The 17,426-nt window shown below is 49.4% G+C and overlaps 1 protein-coding gene across 1 annotated transcript in view; it reads right to left on the bottom strand.

Annotated features, from left to right (window-relative positions):
- The window catches only part of B3GALT5 (beta-1,3-galactosyltransferase 5), a 142,593-nt gene that overhangs the window by 27,473 nt on the left and 97,694 nt on the right, over positions 1-17,426 (bottom strand). The gene's annotated exons all lie outside the window — the stretch shown is intronic.

The following is a 17,426-nucleotide window of genomic DNA, read 5'->3' as shown; positions in this document are numbered from 1 at the left end:
TACTGTAGCGCTCTCGACCTGTACTACATGTACTGTACTGCTCTCTACCTGTACTACATGTACTATACTGCTATCTACCTGTACTAGATGTACTGTACTGCTCTATCAGTATTACATGTACTGTACTGCTCTCTACCTGTACTACATGTACTGTACTGCTCTCTCCCTGTACTACATGTACTGTACTGCTCTCGACCTATACTACATGTACTGCTCTCTACCTGTACTGCATGTACTGTACTGCTCTATCTGTACTACATGTACTGTAGCGCTCTCGACCTGTACTACTTGTACTATACTGCTCTCTACCTATACTACATGTACTGTATTGCTCTCTACCTGTACTAAATGTACTGTACTGCTCTCTACCTGTATTAAATGTACTGTACTGCTCTCTACCTGTACTACATGCACTGTACTGCTCTCTCTGTACTATATGTACTGTAGTGCTCTCTACCTGTACTACATGTGCTGTACTGCTCTCTACCTGTACTACATGCACTGTAGCACTCTCTACCTGTACTATATGTACTGTAGCGTTCTCTACCTGTACTAGATGTACTGTACTGCTTTATCTGTATTACATGTACTGTAACCACTCTACCTGTACTACATGTACTGTACTGCTCTCTACCTGTACTACATGTACTGTACTGCTCTATCTGTATTACATATACTGTAGCGCTCTCTACCTGTACCACATGTACTGTACTGCTCTATCTGTATTACATGTACTGTAACGCTCTCTAACTGTACTACATGTACTGTAACACTCTCTACTTGTACTACATGTACTGTACTGCTATATCTGTATTACATGTACTTTAACACTCTCTAACTGTACTACATGTACTGTAGATCTCTCTACCTGTACTACATGTACTGTAACACTCTCTAACTGTTCTACATGTACTGTACTGCTCTATCTGTATTACATGTACTTTAACACTCTCTAACTGTACTACATGTACTGTAGATCTCTCTACCTGTACTACATGTACTGTAACACTCTCTAACTGTTCTACATGTACTATACTACTCTATCTGTATTATATGTACTGTATTGCTCTCTAGTTTTTACAAGAACCGGTGAGTGCCTTCTATCTTTTTTTGATACTTTAGATGAACTTGCACATTTTTATAGAAGTTAATGCACCCGGTTCATATGGGATAGGTGCTTATTCCTGCACTACTGAGCATGATTACGAAAGCAAAGGTGCCGCTTTTCTGATCTACTTTGGACATTATCTCTCTATCTGTTCTACATGTACTGTAACGCTCTCTACCTGAGATGCATATACCTTATTTTTCTCTACCTGCACTACATGTGCTGTATTGCTCTTTACTTGCACTACATGTACTGTACCATTCTCTACCTGTGATGCATATGCCTTATTTCTCTCTACCTGCACTACATGTGCTGTATTGCTCTTTACCTTCACTACATGTACTGTACCATTCTCTACCTGTGATGCATATATCTTATTTCTCTCTACCTGCACTACATGTGCTGTATTGCTCTTTATTTGCACTACATGTACTGCACCATTCTCTACCTGTGATGCATATGCCTTATTTCTCTCTACCTGCACTACATGTGCTGCATTGCTCTTTACTTGCACTACATGTATTGTACCATTCTCTACCTGTGATGCATATATCTTATTTCTCTCTACCTGCACTACATGTGCTGTATTGCTCTTTACTTGCACTACATGTACTGTACCATTCTCTACCTGTGATGCATATGCCTTATTTCTCTCTACCTGCACTACATGTGCTGTATTGCTCTTTACCTTCACTACATGTACTGTACCATTCTCTACCTGTGATGCATATATCTTATTTCTCTCTACCCGCACTACATGTGCTGTATTGCTCTTTACTTGTGTAGCACCCTGAGGATTCGGCTGCTACAGGAGTATTGCACCTCAACCCAGAGGTGTGATATTCCACTCCCGGGTAAGGATGGAGTGTGGAACTGAGCTCAGTCAGCTGCATGCACTACACACATCCCATTTCCGAGGAACAGGCCGACGGTACTCCCACTTAGAAATGTGCAGGTACGACCGAGTCTGTTCCTGGCTGGAGTGGGAGGGGGGTGGTACATCCCATGTAGTGTAGGGGCAGATAGGGGGAGCAGTCTGGGTAGTGATAGGAGCTCATTGGGTGCTGGTCACCTGAGCTCACACATAGAGGGATATATAAGGTGGGCACCAACTAGAATCAGGGTCAGTTGTAGAGAACAAGTCAGTTGGAGAGGAGCCTGTCTGATGCAGAGAACAAATCAGCAGAGAGAAGGAAACAGCAGCCCTGGAGAGAGAGTGGAGCAGAGAAAGACCCAGAGGGGGAAGACTGAAGGGACCCAAGAACCCAAATTAGAGCACCGGGTGAGGAGTCAGCAGAAGGGTACCGGAACCCAAACTGGGGGGGGCAGAAAGCACACCCCAGCCAGAGACCGGAGACCGTGGGCAGCGTCTGCCACGGTCACCCATCACATCCACCCCGAAGGCACACCACATGAAGGGTCAGGGAACCCAGGGCCAAGGGTGTCCCAACAGAAGGCCCGAGGGAGCTGGACCTAGGTGGATCACTGGTGGGGACGGCTGAAGAAAGGACAGAGGGAGAGCTCAGGGCCACGCTCCGGACTTGTTTGGGGGTTGGCTGGATCCAGGACCTGGTGGACGCAGCACGGCTCGGGTGGTCACTAGCAGCTGGAGTGACCAGTACAACATCTGCAGTAAGTAAACACCCTTAACTGCACTACCCGACTCTGTCTTCATTGCCGTCTGCACTGCACCACCACAACCCCCATCCTCTGCACCTGTCCCCCCTGAGGCTATACCCCTCCCGTTGGGGGTTATCTCATCAAGCTGCGCACCCACCATCAGCCTCAGCGGACCCTGCTGCAGCGGCGGCCACAGTGACCGCATCACAACGGGTGGCGTAGTCGACACAAAAGAACTTTAGTAACATCTGTAGAACTGCCACATCACACTGAGCTTGACGCCCTGGGCACGGGACCGGGTCACAGCCGCTCGGAGACTACAACCCCCCCCCATCTGATCCGGTGCCGGGTATTCCCCTCAAAAAGGAATATGTCCCAGGGGGCGCGTCAACTTTGGCGTAGTCGGCAGGATTACGTGCCCGCAACAACCGGGTACTGCGTGCCTGAAGAAAAGAATGAGTTTACCTCAAAAAGAAGTCTCCTGCCGGTTCCGGAGGGTCCCCGCCATCGGACCCCATCACCAGTCGATTCCAGCCGGTTGTCCGCCATTAACAGCGTTTTCCCGCCATCTGCAGAGTTTCCCGCCACTGGGAAGCGATTCCCGCCATTTCCAAAGGTTTCCCGCCTTGGAAGAGCGGACGCCATTATGGGCGTGCCAGAGGGTGGCGAGAGGCCACCTCCCATCGTGGGCCAGGACCGAAAATGGCGCCAAAAGTGGAAACCGCCCCCACCAACAGAGACTGTGATGCTAGAGGTGTCTGTCAGCGTGAAAGAACAGCCCCTGGAGCTGACAGTCACCAAGTGGCCCCGGGACCGCCCTCGAAGTGGGAGGAGACGAAAGAGAAGAGAAAAGATGGGTGTCGCTTGGAGCAGTCTAGAGCGAGCGCACCCGGAGGCAAGAGGTCTAACGAGGAGTAGCGGAGGAGCTCACCCGGAGATGGAGAGAAAGCAGAACAGCACCGGCCCGCTGGCCAGGAGTCTGCTAGAGACCGAGGAAGGAGGGCAGAGCAGCACCGGCCCGCTGGCCAGGAGCCTGCCGGAAGCAGAGCAGAGCAGCACCGACCCAATGGTCAGGAGCCTGCTAGAGTCCACAACCCCGCTAGGTCTAGCGGAGATCTTAGCGCAGCTCCCCCGAGACCGGGAGTGTGCACAAACTGCCTTGGAGGGCCTCGCACGGAGGATGGCCCGGGTACAGCGTGAGATACTGGCGGAGTGGAGCCGGGAGATGGCTCAGCAAGCAGAGACCAGTCAACGGAGCACGCTACCCTGGAAGAGGAAGCAGACCGCCTCTGAGGATGGCGCGGGAGGACCCAAAGCCGGAGACGGCGCCGAGAAGGGAGCCGAACGCATGGAGGCAGGTAAAGGGGACGCCTATACCCCAAGCCGAGAAACCGCCCACCTGCCCCAGCTCCCCGTCGCAGAGCCCGAAAGTCCCCCTGCTGTGCCCGTAGCCGCCATGTCACCGCTATGGACTAGGCCCCGACCGGAAGCCGCCGCAGCGACCCCTGTGACGTCACGCGCCTCGACCCGGAGCGTGACAAAGCAGGAAATACCACCAGCCTGGTCGCAAGGCCTAGTACCCCCGGGCGCCGCATCACCAACAGCGCCCCCTACCTCCGCGGAGCCTCCGGCCTGGCCGCAAGGCCAGGTAGCCCAGGGCGCCGCCGTCCTAACGGTGCCCTTCACCTTCCAGGTGCCCCAGGCCTGGCCGCAAGGCCTGGGCAACCCGGGCGCCACCACCACCGCGCCCGCGCCCGCAATACCAAGGGTGCCACACCTGGGGGAGGACCTCTTCAGCCAGCTCACATGGCCGGACGGGCGGCCCTTCATCTGGCCCGAAGGATACCATGAGCTGGAACGGCAGCAGAAACTAAGACCCCTGGATGAACCCCTGATTCCGGCTCCGAAGCCCGTGGCACGGATCTCGCCCCCGCTAGCGGAAGCACAGTTTGAGTGGGACCCCACCGGAGAAGATCTAATGGGGTTCACTCAGGAAACTAGGGCAGCTGCAGCAGAGCGCGCTGAGTGTTGCCGACAGCAGCTCGAAGAGTTCGCGAGGGAGCGGAGAGAGAGGCGGGTCCGGGAACAACAGGCCCAAATAAGGAGCGCCGAGCAAAAGAGCCGGACCAGGAGGGACCCCCGTGCAGCGCACAGTCCCCGTACCACCGGGACTGTAATCAAGTTTAACCAGCAGCACGGGTGGGGCTTTATCAGAGACAACAACACCCTCGGCGACGTCTTTGTCACGCGCAGAGACGTCGAGTCCCACCTGCCGGAAGGTCACAAAGGCCGTGACCTCTACGTCGGAGACGAGGTCACCTTTACCCGGCACAAGTGTGCCAAAGGACCTTATGCCCTCCACGTGCACCGCCTGACGGAGGAGGAGTTGCGGTACGAGGAGGAGGAGCAAGAGGACCCGGACGGGTCTGAAGTTCAAAGAGCAGGAGGAAGACGCCGTTGAGTGCGGCAGAGCAGGTGCTGTAAATAAGTTACCCAATGGGGGTATAAAGAAACTGAAACTGTTGCTGCTAAAATAGTCCCCGTTGGGACCAGTGAACTGTTTACCCGTTAACCCCTTCATCCTACAGGCTGAGGACTGTGAGCAGCCATTCCCTTCCCTCTACCTGGCCGAGGACTGAGAGCGGCCAACTTTCCCCTGTAAATAGTTGCGCGTCCTAAAGCGCCCCCTACCGGTTTTATAGAAAACCAGTTTTTCTAAGAGACTGTCGTACTTTTCCCGGACACACGTTGCACAGTGTCCGGAGGAGGAACCTGAAACAAGAAACGACTACGAGAATGTTTATATGAAAAGTTTTATATGATGTTTTATATGTTTTATTATGTTTATATGAAAAAAAAAAATTTTTGTATGTTTTGGTGTTTTTGTCTTTACAGCCCGAGGACGTGCTGTGATTTACCAGGGGGGAATGTAGCACCCTGAGGATTCGGCTGCTACAGGAGTATTGCACCTCAACCCAGAGGTGTGATATTCCACTCCCGGGTAAGGATGGAGTGTGGAACTGAGCTCAGTCAGCTGCATGCACTACACACATCCCATTTCCGAGGAACAGGCCGACGGTACTCCCACTTAGAAATGTGCAGGTACGACCGAGTCTGTTCCTGGCTGGAGTGGGAGGGGGGTGGTACATCCCATGTAGTGTAGGGGCAGATAGGGGGAGCAGTCTGGGTAGTGATAGGAGCTCATTGGGTGCTGGTCACCTGAGCTCACACATAGAGGGATATATAAGGTGGGCACCAACTAGAATCAGGGTCAGTTGTAGAGAACAAGTCAGTTGGAGAGGAGCCTGTCTGATGCAGAGAACAAATCAGCAGAGAGAAGGAAACAGCAGCCCTGGAGAGAGAGTGGAGCAGAGAAAGACCCAGAGGGGGAAGACTGAAGGGACCCAAGAACCCAAATTAGAGCACCGGGTGAGGAGTCAGCAGAAGGGTACCGGAACCCAAACTGGTGGGGGCAGAAAGCACACCCCAGCCAGAGACCGGAGACCGTGGGCAGCGTCTGCCACGGTCACCCATCACATCCACCCCGAAGGCACACCACATGAAGGGTCAGGGAACCCAGGGCCAAGGGTGTCCCAACAGAAGGCCCGAGGGAGCTGGACCTAGGTGGATCACTGGTGGGGACGGCTGAAGAAAGGACAGAGGGAGAGCTCAGGGCCACGCTCCGGACTTGTTTGGGGGTTGGCTGGATCCAGGACCTGGTGGACGCAGCACGGCTCGGGTGGTCACTAGCAGCTGGAGTGACCAGTACAACATCTGCAGTAAGTAAACACCCTTAACTGCACTACCCGACTCTGTCTTCATTGCCGTCTGCACTGCACCACCACAACCCCCATCCTCTGCACCTGTCCCCCCTGAGGCTATACCCCTCCCGTTGGGGGTTATCTCATCAAGCTGCGCACCCACCATCAGCCTCAGCGGACCCTGCTGCAGCGGCGGCCACAGTGACCGCATCACAACGGGTGGCGTAGTCGACACAAAAGAACTTTAGTAACATCTGTAGAACTGCCACATCACACTGAGCTTGACGCCCTGGGCACGGGACCGGGTCACAGCCGCTCGGAGACTACAACCCCCCCCCCATCTGATCCGGTGCCGGGTATTCCCCTCAAAAAGGAATATGTCCCAGGGGGCGCGTCACTTGCACTACATGTACTGTACCATTCTCTACCTGTGATGCATATATCTTATTTCTCTCAACCTGCACTACATGTGCTGTATTGCTCTTTACCTTCACTACATGTACTGTACTATTCTCTACCTGCGATGCATATATCTTATTTCTCTCTACTTGCACTACATGTGCTGTATTGCTCTTTACTTGCACTACATGTACTGTACCATTCTCTACCTGCGATGCATATATCTTATTTCTCTCTACTTGCACTACATGTGCTGTATTGCTCTTTACCTTCACTACATGTACTGTACCATTCTCTACCTGCGATGCATATATCTTATTTCTCTCTACCTGCACTACATGTACTGTATTGCTCTTTACTTGCACTACATGTACTGTACCATTCTCTACCTGTGATCCATATGTCTTATTTCTCTCTACCTGCACTACGTGTGCTGCATTGCTCTTTACCTGCACTACATGTACTGTACCATTCTCTACCTGTGATCCATATGTCTTATTTCTCTCTACCTGCACTACATGTGCTGCATTGCTCTTTACCTGCACTACATGTACTGTACCATTCTCTACCTGCGATGCATATATCTTATTTCTCTCTACTTGCACTACATGTGCTGTATTGCTCTTTACCTTCACTACATGTACTGTACCATTCTCTACCTGCGATGCATATATCTTATTTCTCTCTACTTGCACTACATGTGCTGTATTGCTCTTTACTTGCACTACATGTACTGTACCATTCTCTACCTGCGATGCATATATCTTATTTCTCTCTACTTGCACTACATGTGCTGTATTGCTCTTTACCTTCACTACATGTACTGTACCATTCTCTACCTGCGATGCATATATCTTATTTCTCTCTACCTGCACTACATGTGCTGTATTGCTCTTTACTTGCACTACATGTACTGTACCATTCTCTACCTGTGATCCATATGTCTTATTTCTCTCTACCTGCACTACGTGTGCTGTATTGCTCTTTACCTTCACTACATGTACTGTACCATTCTCTACCTGTGTTGCATATATCTTATTTCTCTCTACCCGCACTACATGTGCTGTATTGCTCTTTACTTGCACTACATGTACTGTACCATTCTCTACCTGTGATGCATATGCCTTATTTCTCTCTACCTGCACTACTTGTGCTGTATTGCTCTTTACCTTCACTACATGTACTGTACCATTCTCTACCTGTGATGCATATATCTTATTTCTCTCTACCTGCACTACATGTGCTGTATTGCTCTTTACCTTCACTACATGTACTGTACTATTCTCTACCTGCGATGCATATATCTTATTTCTCTCTACTTGCACTACATGTGCTGTATTGCTCTTTACTTGCACTACATGTACTGTACCATTCTCTACCTGCGATGCATATATCTTATTTCTCTCTACTTGCACTACATGTGCTGTATTGCTCTTTACCTTCACTACATGTACTGTACCATTCTCTACCTGCGATGCATATATCTTATTTCTCTCTACCTGCACTACATGTGCTGTATTGCTCTTTACTTGCACTACATGTACTGTACCATTCTCTACCTGTGATCCATATGTCTTATTTCTCTCAACCTGCACTACGTGTGCTGCATTGCTCTTTACCTGCACTACATGTACTGTACCATTCTCTACCTGTGATCCATATGTCTTATTTCTCTCTACCTGCACTACGTGTGCTGCATTGCTCTTTACCTGCACTACATGTACTGTACCATTCTCTACCTGTGATCCATATGTCTTATTTCTCTCTACCTGCACTACGTGTGCTGTATTGCTCTTTACCTGCACTACATGTACTGTACCATTCTCTACCTGTGATCCATATGTCTTATTTCTCTCTACCTGCACTACATGTGCTGTATTGCTCTTTACCTGCACTACATGTACTGTACCATTCTCTACCTGTGATGCATATGCCTTATTTCTTTCTACCTGCACTACATGTATTATACTGCTCTGTCTTTGTACTTTCAAAAATTTATGGTCTCATGTTCCATTAATTCAGAACACAGCGATCACCGGTAAAATAATTAATATTCCATTCTGAGGTGTCACTGTATAAACAATAAAAATAATGGCAAATGAAAAAGAAGAACTAAATTAGGAAATAGCAAAAATGATTAAAGCTGATACAATAATCCTCTGTGTCTCATAGCAAACAACACAATGTTTGTTCTGATTACAGCATTATGATCTTGATTTAATCCCCCGCTTGGATTACTAAATCATCATTTGGAATGGAAATGTAACCCAACGTAATAGTAAGTCAGATGTATGAGGGTCATGAGAGGTCATTGCAAGAAATTGCAATTCAAATTAATAAATTAATTGCTATAATAAAAAGCAAGAAATTGCCGTGCGGATTATAAGGGTGTAGAGGTAAAAGTTGCATCCAAACTTTAGTTTCTGAGGGGTCCAAAAACTAGCTAATAAGACATACTATAATGGCACCTGCTTGGTGGGGATCGTTATAAGTTTTTATTGGGGCCCAGAAGTTCGGTGTCTGATGTACACACGCACTTCCACACTTACCATAGGTTCATTTCTTGAATGCCCCCTAACTACAAAAGCACAAAGTGTATGGCCGGAGGTTACAGTTTTGGTTTTTTAAAGGGTCTTTTCTGAATGCGAAAAGACCACATATTGTAATTTATTTATCGCTGTCTCCTTATTTATTCTATGGGAGGCGCTGTTGTCACTATACTGCCAGATGCATTGTTCGGATGGCGGTTAACAGATTTTGGCAAGTAATAAATCAGACAGCAATTAAAAATGAACTAATTGTAAGTCAGAGCGGCCTCTCTCCCACTCATCATGTTCTGAATGGCCGAACCCTATTCACATGGTGATTATGTGGAGCAGAAGCTGCCAGAGACATTGCTGCACGACTCGAAAGACCAAGCAGTTATATAATCAGAAAACCAGATCCTGACAGGGGTTAAAACCGTTTCTCGAAAACCAACACAACAATCAATCAATAAGGCCACCATGACCTTATCATTATACCTTCTGCATGTGCTATTACCCAGCCCTTTCCATATTGAGATAGTCAATAGCTAGTAATTATATAACGTATCCTGTACTGATCCTGAGTTACATCCTGTATTATACTCCAGAGCTGCACTCACTATTCTGCTGGTGCAGTCACTGTGTACATACATTACATTACTGATCCTGAGTTACATCCTGTATTATACTCCAGAGCTGCACTCACTAATCTGCTGCTGCAGTCACTGTGTACATACATTACATTACTGATCCTGTACTGATCCTGAGTTACATCCTGTATTATACTCCAGAGCTGCACTCACTATTCTGCTGGTGCGGTCACTGTGTACATACATTACATTACTGATCCTGTACTGATCCTGAGTTACATCCTGTATTATACTCCAGAGCTGCACTCACTATTCTGCTGGTGTAGTCACTGTGTACATACATTACATTACTGATCCTGTACTGACCCTGAGTTACATCCTGTATTATACTCCAGAGCAGCACTCACTATTTTGCTGGTGCAGTCACTGTGTACATACATTACATTACTGATCCTGAGTTACATCCTGTATTATACTCCAGAGCTGCACTCACTATTCTGCTGGTGCAGTCACTGTGTACATACATTACATTACTGATCCTGTACTGATCCTGAGTTACATCCTGTATTATACTCCAGAGCTGCACTCACTATTCTGCTGGTGCGGTCACTGTGTACATACATTACATTACTGATCCTGTACTGATCCTGAGTTGCATCCTGTATTATACTCCAGAGCTGCACTCACTATTCTGCTGGTGTAGTCACTGTGTACATACATTACATTACTGATCCTGTACTGACCCTGAGTTACATCCTGTATTATACTCCAGAGCAGCACTCACTATTTTGCTGGTGCAGTCACTGTGTACATACATTACATTACTGATCCTGAGTTACATCCTGTATTATACTCCAGAGCTGCACTCACTATTCTGCTGGTGCAGTCACTGTGTACATACATTACATTACTGATCCTGTACTGATCCTGAGTTACATCCTGTATTATACTCCAGAGCTGCACTCACTATTCTGCTGGTGCGGTCACTGTGTACATACATTACATTACTGATCCTGTACTGATCCTGAGTTACATCCTGTATTATACTCCAGAGCTGCACTCACTATTCTGCTGGTGTAGTCACTGTGTACATACATTACATTACTGATCCTGAGTTACATCCTGTATTATACTCCAGAGCTGCACTCACTATTCTGCTGGTGTAGTCACTGTGTACATACATTACATTACTGATCCTGTACTGACCCTGAGTTACATCCTGTATTATACTCCAGAGCAGCACTCACTATTTTGCTGGTGCAGTCACTGTGTACATACATTACATTACTGATCCTGAGTTACATCCTGTATTATACTCCAGAGCTGCACTCACTATTCTGCTGGTGCAGTCACTGTGTACATACATTACATTACTGATCCTGTACTGATCCTGAGTTACATCCTGTATTATACTCCAGAGCTGCACTCACTATTCTGCTGGTGCGGTCACTGTGTACATACATTACATTACTGATCCTGTACTGATCCTGAGTTACATCCTGTATTATACTCCAGAGCTGCACTCACTATTCTGCTGGTGTAGTCACTGTGTACATACATTACATTACTGATCCTGAGTTACATCCTGTATTATACTCCAGAGCTGCACTCACTATTCTGCTGGTGCAGTCACTGTGTACATACATTACATTACTGATCCTGAGTTACATCCTGTAGATCTTTTATTATAAAAATGAAAAACATAACAATAATAATAACAGAAACATAACAAAGTTAATAACCAGAAAATAAACAATGTAATGAACTGGTCCAGCCGCTCCCTCTCTCCTCACACACATATTATACATATATACAGAATAATAACAACTTACACTATGACATCTGGTCCGGTTACCAAACAAATAATAACAATATAATAAGTAAAATAAACAATAGCCGACGAAAATATATACAAACTAATATATACATATACATTTTTTTTTTAAATTTAAGAAAAAAATTTTTTATATATATTTTTTAAATATAAAATAAATACTAACTATACAAATATATACAAGACTAAACTAAGCACCCCACACTCAAGCCCACCAGTCCCAACCCCGGCACTGACCTGAGAGCTGGTCCTGCATCTCATGCCTCAGTCCATGTCCAACGTCCATAGGCCAGATCAGGCAGTGCCAGTTTTTCACCCAAATAATCAGTGTCCCACAAGATGAATCCACCTCCCCCCTTTTCCCACCACCCAACCTAACACCGACACCCAAATCCATATCCTTATATACAATATATACAGAAACAAACAATACAAATAACAAACAATACAATAACCACAACTAACAAAGCCCAAGTTCGGTGCCTGCAGCCCTACATCACTGTCTACTGATCAATAAAACAAAAATCTATGGTGTCAGCAGCAGCCCACCACCAGGAGAAGAGATGACCAGACTAGGGCACACTAAAAGAAAAGCCCCTCCAGAGGAAAGCGGCCCTTCGTGTACCCAGTCTCTCATACTCCAGAGAACGCACCTTCACCAGGTCACCGAGTATGGTCCTAAACACATCGTCCACTGGAAGGATTTTCCGTTGCGTCGATACTAAGCACTGTGCGTTCCACGTGTGATACCTAACCACTGCGCTAACTGGAAATAAGGTGCAACGGTCCCGACCACCCAGGTCCCCGAATGCTCCATAGGCCCATTCCGCATAAGAGAGACCGGCCAGCCGGGGCCAGCCAATGGAGGCGCCCACCGTGTTGTACACCTCTGTGTTAAAGGGACAACGAAGCAGGAAGTAGTCCATGCTTTCCAGCATGGTACCACAATGCTCCCGAGGACAGTTCCTGTCCTCACAGCTCCTACACTTCAGATTGTCCCTCACACACAGTTTCCCATGGAAGCAGCGCCAAGCCAAGTCCCAAAACTTCGAGGGGATCCTGATAGAATTCAAAAGATGTAGACCCACTCCAAGATCCTGACTTGGGCAATCCCTGGGCACCAGAGGCCTCTGAAGATGGGTCAACAGAACCTTTTTGTCAAGGAGCTTCCTCGGCAGAGTCCTGACCTCCCACATTCCCAGACCCCACCGGCAAATTACCTTCAGAACCAGGGTAGCGTAAGCCGGGAGATGTCCATGCGGTGTGCGTAGATCCTTCACTTGCCCTCCTGTCTCCCATTCCTGGAAGAAAGGTTGAAACCATCCGCTACAGGAGAATACCCATGGAGGAGCCCTCTCTTTCCAGAGGTTTGCAATATTGATCTTAATGAAGGTATTCACAAGGAATACCACAGGGTTGACCATACCCAACCCTACTAGTCTCCTCGTATGGTAAGAAACCTCCCTCTTGACCAGGTTCAGTCTATTCCCCCCAAAACAGTTGGAAGAACAAACTGTAGACCCGAGTCCAGAGAGGCTCCGGCAACATGCACACACTGCCCAGATAGATCAGCAAAGGGAGCAGGTAAGTTTTGATCAGGTTTACCCTTTCCCTTAGGGTAAAGGTCCAACCCTTCCATTGGTTCACCTTCTGAGTGGTGATCTCTAGCCTGCTGTCCCAATTTTGTTTGGGGCAATCCCCCCGGCCAAATTCGATGCCAAGAACTTTTGCAGAGACTTTGGGTCCTGGAAGGGTGTCCGGGAGGTCAAAACCAGGATCTCTTCCTCCCAGCCAGAGACTCTCACACTTATCCATGTTGATCTTAGACCCGGATGCCTCCGAGTAGTGATTTACCTCTGACATCAGGCACTCTGCCTCCCTGTCAGAGGAAACAAAAACGATGACGTCATCGGCATACGCCACCACTCTCAGAGTGGCTTCCGGTGCTGCCCGGTCCATCCCGATCCCAGCCAACGGTCCACGCTCCACCCTCCTAAGAAGCGGGTCAACCGCAAACACGTACATCAGCAGGCTCAAGGGACAATCCTGGCGAATACCACACCCAACCTCAAAAGAGCTGCCAATCCAACCGTTCACAAGCAGGAAACTCTCTGCCCCAGCATACAAGGTCTTAAGCCAATCAACAAACCTCCCCGGCAGGCCATACCTCAGAAGGACAGACCAGAGGTACTCATGATTAACCCGATTGAACGTTTTTGCCTTGTCCAATTGTGGTGCCCCCTGCGGGTTCAGTCGCCACAGAGGTACTGCATCTCACCCAGAGGTGTAGTATCCCACTCTCAGGTAAGGATGGAGCACTGCCCAGGACCCACACACTTGCATCCATTACACTCCACTTCAGAGGGAAGGGCGAGATTGCTCCTAAGGGAGAGCACAGTCCCTGGTCCCTAGCTGGAGGGTGGAACCAAGTAGTGGGTGTGGGTAGAGGAAGAAGGACAGGCGAGCACTTGAGTAGGAGTATAAAAAGGGGAGCCATCTTGGGAGAGACAGAACAGTCTGGAGAACAGTCTGAGGAGAAGGAGTGGGAGCAGGACCTCTGCAGGATCTCTGCTCAGGGAAGCGGGCCTAAGTTGAGAGGCCCAGGTTTGACTGAGAGAAGAGGACGGGAGCAGAGGAATGCTCCAGAAGTGAGGGGATCCCAGGGGCACGGCGAGTGCGGAACGCCACCCGTACGCCCGTATCTACAGGAACGTGGAGGCATCAGGCCGCAAAGGGGTCCGGCCCCTAACTAGTGGAGAACTACAAGGCTCAGCTAGAAACCGGAGGCTTCTGTACTTTCAGGGTGCAGCTGCTCACAACCGCAACTACATCGCTGAAAAGGTAGCCACATAGGATTCAGGGGACTGCAGGTTGCCCGCCAAAATCCAAGGTTACCGGCTTGGGACACTGGTTGCGAGGCGCAGGGCAGGAGGGTGAGAGTCAGCGCAGGAAGACGACCGAGGAAGGCACACAGACTGGGGTCCCGTTACGTATTCTTGAAACACCTGGGAGTTTGCTGAACCCCTGCCTTGGTAAACACAGGACGGCATGGGAGGTTACCCTGGTCCTGGTAACCTGGAGTTCAACAACTGTGAGTAAACCTTGAAGACTGCACCCTACAGTGTCCTAGAATTATTATCTGCGCCATCACCTGCACTACACTGCACAGCAACATCTACCTCATTAACCATCACTTACTGCCCTGGAGCTAAGCTCTGCCTGTGAAGAGCTGAACCAACTCTGGCTACCGAATACCCCACGGCCCAGAGGGCGCGTCATACTTGGCATCACGAACAGGATATGAACCAACCTGTTATAACAGGGTATTGTGCGCCTAGAGACTGTGTTGTATACTGAATGTGGCGCCTGCCCCAGAAGAATGGGCACCATTATGTGCGTGGAAAAAGACAACAAGGAACCTCCCATCGTGGGCCGGGTCCCAGAATGGCGCCAAAAGCGCAGCCCGCCCATGCGCCTGTGGCCATATACCTAGACCTGTCCATCAGTCTGGGGAGGCCGTCCCCAGGTGTGGCCGACAGCAAGCAGCTATGGGACCGCTCCAGAAAGGGGAGAGGAGAAGAGAAACCTTGGAGACATGGCGGGGTCTCCAGCAGAGCAGCCAGACCGCACCCGGCAGGCACGATGGAGGGAGACCAGCCTCAAACTCCGGCCCGTGGCCTGTCGCCTGGAGAAGTATCCCTCAACCCGGAGGGAGTCGTGGCTAAACTCTCCCTGGAGGATACAGGATTCCTCCGCGATGAGGTACAAGAGCTGGGCTGGCGGATGGAGGAGGCCCAGCAAGCTGCCGTCGCCATATGGAGAAGTGAGTTGCTGGAGAAGTTGGTGACCCGGCAGCAGTCAGCGCTGAGTTCCATTAGCAGCACCCCAGCCCCTGGGTGTGCCGGATGTAGACATCCACCAGGCGAGCCTCACTAGCTATACTATTAAGGGCGACGCAATCATAAGTCAGCTTGTCTCTGGAACCTCCTCTATCCCGGGGCCTCGTGACAGTGTTGAAGTCCCCTCCAAAGACGACCTGCCGACTCGTAAAAAGGTAGGGCTTGATCCCCATAAAGAGACACTTCCGGTCCCACTTAGATTGGGGACCATAGATGTTAATGAGCCGAAGCTCCTGTCCCTTCATGAGGGCATCTAATATCAGGCACCTCCCCATTTCTAACTCAATAACCCGTCGGCATTCTACTGGTGCGGTAAAAAGGACCGCCACTCCGCTATACAGCGCGGCCGCAAGAGACCAATAGGAGGGCCCGAGTCTCCACTCCCTCTTTGCTTTAAACACCTCTGCCATGTTTGGCAGCCTGGTCTCTTGCAAAAAGAAAATGTCAGCTTCAACCCGGCTGAGAAAATCAAAGGCCGCAAATCTAGCCATATTTGACTTAATGCTGGCGACATTAATGGACGCCAGTGTCAATGGAGTGGGTACCACCATCATTGGTGATCGAGTTGGGTGGCTTTTTTCTTCCCACTCCCTTTATCCTCTGCCTCAGACGAGGAATTCTTCCCCCTCTTTAATGACACAGAGGTGTCCATTCCCACATTTTTCCTTCTTTTTTCGTCCTCGTCTCCGGACTCTGGGCCAGTCCCTCCCCCCAAAGACCTAGCATCCCCAGGAGAAGGAGACTTGGCGCCCCCTGTAAGCTCCGCCGAAGCCGGAACCTCACCCTCAGCCTCCTCTTCAGAGGAAAAGATGTTATCAAGGGCTTTGAACCGGTTAGAAAGACCAACTAGAAGGGAGTCAGTTTTACCTTCCTTAGGTACCTTGGTCAGAGCGGGAGAAGATGTTTTATCTCCCTTCTTTCTCTTCTTTTTGGTGCAGAGCTTACGCTTGTCCTCTAGCCACCGCTTATTATCCTCATCCATACTTTCATAATGGGAGGATTCTGAGGCAGAGGCGGTTTCCTCCCTGTGGTTCCTCCTGACCTCCTCATCCAACTCATCATCCCTCGGGGCCTCAGCAGCAACACTGGCATCCAGTACAGGGGCCGCCCCAGTAGCCCGGGGCTCGCCCCGCTTCCTCTCCTGTCTGCTCTTGTCTAGACGCCTCAGCTGGGCAGGCATCTTTTTATTGCTTTTCTTCCCTGACCCCTCAGCTCCCCCACCCCTGCTAGTCCCCTCCCCAGGAGAATCGGCCTCACGGCTATCTCCCACCGTGGTCTCGACTGCATTAGCGAAGGAGCGAGGACAACGGCTGAGTGGGTGACCTAACTCACCACACAGGTGGCACCTAATCTCCACACAAGAGACAGCAAGATGGCCGACACACCCACACAACGCACATTTCTGCACAGTGCAGTTTGCATTAAAGTGTGTGGGGTCGCCGCACCTGTGACAGAGCTTCGGTTGCCCCTGGTAGAAGACCAGGATACGATCCCTACCCAGGAAGGCAGATGATGGAATGTGGGCAGCCGTACCACCTGAATGCCTAAGTTTTACCATAAACGTCCAGGCCCCTGACCAGATACCAAACTCGTCGCGGTTTTTCTTTGGCATCTCCACCATCTCTCCATACCGACCAAGCCAGGTCATGATGTCATAACAAGAAAACGACTCGTTACGAGTCATCACGGT

This window comes from Phyllobates terribilis, unplaced genomic scaffold (genome assembly GCF_046119375.1).
Source record: "Phyllobates terribilis strain yellow unplaced genomic scaffold, ASM4611937v1 Scaffold_2__4_contigs__length_985480577, whole genome shotgun sequence".
Taxonomy (NCBI): Eukaryota; Metazoa; Chordata; class Amphibia; order Anura; family Dendrobatidae; genus Phyllobates; species Phyllobates terribilis.
The sequence above is the reverse complement of the archived record's forward strand: the minus strand, read 5'-3'. Positions and strand labels throughout refer to the sequence as shown.